This window comes from Chaetura pelagica, unplaced genomic scaffold (genome assembly GCF_000747805.2).
Source record: "Chaetura pelagica isolate M959 unplaced genomic scaffold, ChaPel_1.0 scaffold145, whole genome shotgun sequence".
Taxonomy (NCBI): Eukaryota; Metazoa; Chordata; class Aves; order Apodiformes; family Apodidae; genus Chaetura; species Chaetura pelagica.
The window spans coordinates 391,107-397,235 of NW_009953332.1; positions in this window are offsets into that span (position 1 = coordinate 391,107).

Here is a 6,129-nt window from a genome sequence, read left to right on the forward strand (position 1 = left end):
TGATAAGGGCAGCGAGCTTATCTCAAGGATCCTGTCTCAACCCTGGTGCTTAGGAGGCACCATGCCCATGAAGGAATCTCATCCCTAAGGAAGTGGACCTGTTGTTTAGACATGGCAACCGACAGTGAAGTGTGAGCCACGTCTGCCGGCGGGTTGCTACCATGAGGTTGAAGGAGCAGCATTTCCACCACTGCAGCGTGCTAGTGAGGACACACGTCCTGTAGCTGCATCTGTGAGCTCTGCACATCTGGACCAAGAGGAGTCCTGCCTCCCTTCACCCTTGGGGATAACTTAAGTGACACTGGGAAAAGGGTTTCCTGAGCAGAGGAGATGGCCCCTGTGCATACAGTGCGGCGGTCGTGTATCAAAGGATGCTTATTAGAGTCCACTCACCCAGTATTTGCTCCTTGAAACCAGGGCAGCCCTGGTTTCCTACATCTTTCTTTTCTTTAACCTTTGCTACGTCCTCCCCTACTGCCACAATCAACCCCCAGTCTTTGAAGTGAAAATTGACTTTTTCCCCCAGAAAGAGGATGTGGTGGAGGCAAGAGGCCAGACAGGAGTTCTCTGAAGTAGAAGCATTTCCTTTCAGCCCCTTGACAAAAGTATTTGCATGTGTCAGTCCAGGAGACCCAAACTTTCCACCCAGCAGAGTTTTTCTCTTCCAGAAATTATGGACACTTGTAGTCAGTGGCACATGCTCAGTGCTGTGGTGACACAAGTGTGATGCAGTTTACTTGCCTCTGTTATTTCATTTGCATGCTACCAAGCTAAGGTGTTTATAAGTATACGCCAGTAATACATATCTATCTATATATTACTATATCAAATGCAACAAAAGAGCACTATTGCAGAGTTAACTTTGTCTCCACAAAAGAAACGCTCAGATCCTTTCCCGTGGCAAAGACTGGTTTTAATGAAACTGTGTATTGAGAAATAGATAAGCATTAGCATTTGTGATTATAATCAGTTTGGGGTTACAGCGCAGGTTTTCTGAACAATTTGTTTTAAATGCTGCCAGTTTGGGCTTCATCTTGTACTGACATTATCTTAAGGAAGATAGAGTAGCATTGGTGTGTTTGGCAACCAAAAGGCGGCATCCTTGTCATGACTTATCAACCAGTTTCAACAATACCTGGCTTTCTGTATGTTAACCACTTAAATGTTATCCTGCTTCTGTTTTATAGTGACTGTGAGGCCTACAATGCAAGTATATAATTATTTTCTCATTAAAACAGAAACCTGTGTTGTGTTTCTATAAAGCTGCCTGTTTCCTCACATTCTTGAAGAAGGAAGGTGAGTCCCCCTCGAGCAGCATGTGCCTGGAGGAGAGTGGCCTGTGTCCCACCTCCCAGGGCAGTTGGTTGGTCTCTCCCCCAGTTCTTGGCTTTTTTCTTCTTTCTTTTTGTCTAGAGGTGGGAAAGATCTCTTTCTCTCCACTCACTGGCATCAGGTGCAGATAGAAGAGCATCCCTGAGTGTTTCTTGCCCATTAACATGTATGGAGGGTGGCAGAGGCCAGACCTGCTTTGTGATAATTGCACGAGCTTTCTTACCCTTGCTTCCTCACCAGCTGCATCCCCTGCCATCCCTTGGGGCAAAGCACATAATTTCAGCCAGTTGTCCATTTTCCACATGTCTAGCTGCATCAACCAGCCACTCACCCATTGCTGCAGCCCCTTGCCCCCCCTTTCCTGGCCAGCTAGACCAGAGGGACCTCCTCCTTTGCTCCTGCTGGGAAGCTGCCTTCACCTTGGCTGCAAGAGCTGAAAGGTGCTGGAGCACCAGCTCCATGGCAGCTGCAGGCTGACCACACGGACTTGTGGAGAATGGAAAGGGATTCACCCCCACCTCTGCCCTTCCCTGTGCCGGGAATAGTCAAGCATTTAATGATAACTCTGCTCCACAGCCCACAAGAGGAGGCAGAGGGCACTGGTGGGTGCAGGGAGGAGGCTGGCTAGGGCCAAGCACAGCAACACAGTCCATGCTCCCCGTCACATGAGCCCTCCTTGTGCACACAGTGTCAGAAATGCCACCAGAGAAAAATCAGGTGTAGGTTCCCTTTCTAGTTAGTAAATACTGCTGGAGGTTAGAAAACAAGCCTGAAAATTTATCTACCGGTTCTGCCCTGATGTCTATTAAAAAAAGGGATTGTCTCTTCAACACAGATAAGGCTTTCTGAATTCCTTCACCATTCCTAGCTCTGTGCTAAGCAGGATAGCATACTGAAATTACTGGCACACACTGGGAAAGGGAACTCATGCTAGACCTTTTCTTTGGGTTTTATGAAAATTAACAGTGGAAGTTTGACATTTGCAGGGGAGCATGTAGACACTGCAAAACTAATGCAGGGATGCCAGTGGGTGGCAGCAGCTCAGGAATGTTTGCAATGGGGTCTGCTGTCACCAGCTGTTGGCATTTGTTTAGAAACACACACTTGGGACATCTAAAATCCCTGCCACCCCATTGCGTAGCCAAAATGGCATGCACCAAGCTTTAGAGTATATTTACAAAGAAGCTAAGGACTATATAAGAGCCATTTTATGCCTAACTTCTGGCATAGTCCTGTATAAGGGTAAGGACTATAAAAGAGCGGGTTTATCCCATATGCTTATCCCATTATTTATCCCATATACTTGTCCCACTGTTTATCCCATATGACTAGTTAAGGGCTATAGAAGTGCCATTTTATCAGTATCTGGCAGAGTCCCATATAAGGTGAGGCAGTTGCACAACTGAAAACACTGCACTGAGTGCTCTCCCTGCTTCTAGAGCAGTTTAATCAAACCCGCAAATGCCACACCTCTGATAGTTGTAGGTGGCTTTAAGAGGCCTCAACACAATGGGAAAGCAAATGGAGAGGCAAAGGCAGGTTTGACTGAACTGCTTTAAAAGGAGGGAGAGCATTCAGTATAGTGTTTTCACTTGGGCATAGGAACAGGAGATTAAAAACTGGTCAAAAAAAAAAAAAGCAGGGTCTGTAGTGCAAGGAAGCCAAACCAGAGCACCAGAAAGCTGTAGCAGGGGAGGGACAGGGCTAGGCAGGACCAAAGCTACACACATTAGCATGAACATTAGCACTGAAGATGTTCTTCAATTACAAGCTAGTTATTGAACTGACTAGGACAAGCAGCCTAGGAAGCAAGGAGCAGCTAGGGCCCAGCCCAGCCCTCCTCCCTGGCTTACAGCCTGAACAGCAACCCAGTGCTTCACATGGTGGAAGACTGAGAGGCAGGAGCTATCCTGTCAGCAGCAGTACGAAGGGGTGATGGGGGGTGTGGTGGAATTAAAAAATTGAAGAAAAAAAAACCAAACCCTAACTTACAAACAAACAAAAACTTCAAACATCCAAAACAAAAACCAACCCCAAATGCCATGCAGATCTCAGGGTCTGCTGTTAGCTCTGGCTGATTAATTGGCAATGCAATGGACTGCTTTATCAGTGGGGGCTCCAGGAAGAAAGCTTCTACAGAAAACACTAAATGTGGTGTCAGTGTGAGAGCTCCTGCTAGGCTCCAGGCATGTGTCATCTCCGCAGCGAATGCAGGGCTGTGTGCTACCAGAAGCTGGAGATGCTTTGGGCCTTGTTCCAACCCAGAGCATGGCAGCAAAAGCAAGAAAAATCAATGAAGGAAAACAAGTGTGCAAAGCTACTTCATCACATTTTCTGTCACTGCAAACCACATGGGGAGGATTGCATGGCAGGATTAGTGTGGCAGCAGTGACATCTGGAGGGCAGATTGCACTGAAAATAGGATGCCCTTAATTTCCAAGGATGTGCCCTGGAAGCCAAATTCTGGGACCAGCCAAAACCCAGGACGGTGTGCTGACTGATCATAAAATCACAGAACTGTTTAGGTTGGAAAAGACCCTTGGGATCACCAAGTCCAACCATCATCCCTGTTCTACAAAGTTCTACCCTATCTCTAAACCAGATCCACCAACACCACATCCAAACAACCCTTAAACACATCCAGAGATGGTGACTCAGTCACCTCTGGTAAGCATATCCCAGTCTCTAACCACTCTTCCTGTGAAAAAATCTTTCCCAATGTCCAGTCTAAACCTCCCCTGTTGCAGCTTGAAGCTATTTCCTCCTGTTCTGTCACTTATTACCTGTGAAAAGAGACAGCACCAGACTCTCTACAATGACCTTTCAGGTAGTTGTAGAGACTGATGAGGTTTCCCCTCAGTCTCCTCTTCCCCAAACTGAACATTTCCAGCTTCTTCAAGCATTCTTCATAAGATTTATTCTCCAGGCCCTTCACCAACTTCATTGCCCTCCTCTGTACTGGCTCCAGCACCTCAATATCTCAATATCTCTCTTGAATTGAGGTGCCCATAACTGGCACAACACTCCAGGTGTGGCCTCACCAGTGCTGAGCACAGGGGGACAATTACCTCTCTACTCCTGCTGGTCACACTATTTCTAAGACAAGCCAGGATGCCATTGGCTTTCTTGGCCACCTGGGCACACTGCTGGCTCATATTCAGCCCCTTGTCAATTAGAACCCCCAGGTCCTTTTCTGCCAGACACTTTCCAGCCACACTTCCCCAAGCCTGGAGCATTGCTGGGACTGTTGTGGCCCAAGTGTAGGACCTGTCACTTGACCTGGTTGAAGCCCAGACCGTTAACATCAGCCCAATGATCCAATCTATCCAAATCTCTCTGCAGAGCCTCCCTATCCTCATGCAGATCAACACTCCCACCCAGCTTGGTGTCATCTGTAAATTTACTGATAATATACTCTATGTCCTTAACAAGATCATCAATAAAGATGTTAAACAGAAACATTCCCAACACTGAGCCCTGAGGACACCACTTGTGACTGGCCCCAGCTGGGTTTGACTCCATTGACCACCACTCTTTGGGCCCAACTGTCCAGCCAGTAACATTACCAGTCTCATGTATCAGATGTGTCAGTCTCAGTGCTAAGCCCACTAAGAGGGCACCTGAATGCCTGCTGTGGGGTTGTTACTGGCTGGGGGGCCGGGGAGGGGACAATAGCAGGAGGCTGGAAACAGCTCCAGGAAGACAGTGGGGTTTCACATGGGGCTGCAGCAGACAGAGCAGGACGATGCACAGTGACATCCCACTTGGGGTGTCACTGAAAGGCAAGAGATTGTGGCTCAGAGTCAGGCAGGGTGCTTCTGTACAAATGGCCTCAACAAGCATTTCTTCCACTCATAGCACTTGGGAAAGCCAAGCTCTCCCAGCCTTATCCTAATATGACCATCCAATCCTCATGCTACATCTGAAACACCAGAAGCCAGGACAGTGACAACAAAAACCCATGGATAACCCCAGTGAAGTGGCACTTGGCAGCACTCACACAAGGCTTTAAAAAATGTTGCAAACAAATAACCAGTCATTAAAAAGGAGGGAAGAGCTCAAGTTTCTGTGAAGCATCATCTCCATGGAGGAATGTGGAGTTCCCTGATACACAATGGGAATTGCCTTGCTGGGCAGCTTTGTCACCTCCGCATGGCGTGGAGGAGGCAGAAAGTATTCAGCCCTATTTAATTGGAGTGAAAGAAGGAAGATGATGAAGTAGGGTGATTGCTCACTCCCTGGTAAGACTTGTTTGCTCCTTAGGAGTCTGGGTTTGGAGTACAGCACCAGGCCAAGGTGGAACCAGGTGTTCACAGCATTAGCCTCTCCTGCTTCCTGCCATCTCCTTGTCCTCTGCTGTTCCCTTCTGTTTTCAGGCAGATTGACCAAATGGCTCCCATGAGTACAGTATCTCAACCTGCTTCCACTGAGCCTCACAGGATGGAGAAGACCCTCAATCACACCAAGTCCCCAACCACAGATCCCTGATTTACTGCAATTGCAAGGATCCATCAGCCTCCAGTCTCCTGGGCTCCCTCCCAGGCTGGTTTCCTCCCCTCAGGTATTTAAGTGCATTTACACTTCTTTGACAAAACACTCAATGGAAGATGGGTAAACTGAGACCCATGAGATGATAAAGTGGACCTGATCCAATTGTACCAAAGCACTTACATATCTAAATACCTCTAAGGACATTGTTCTTTGAGGGCTACACAGCACTGAACTCAGCCCGTGGGTTGTGTTTTTGTCAACGCACTAAAAAATAATGCAGGTTTGTTGTTGCTGTTGACTTGAAAG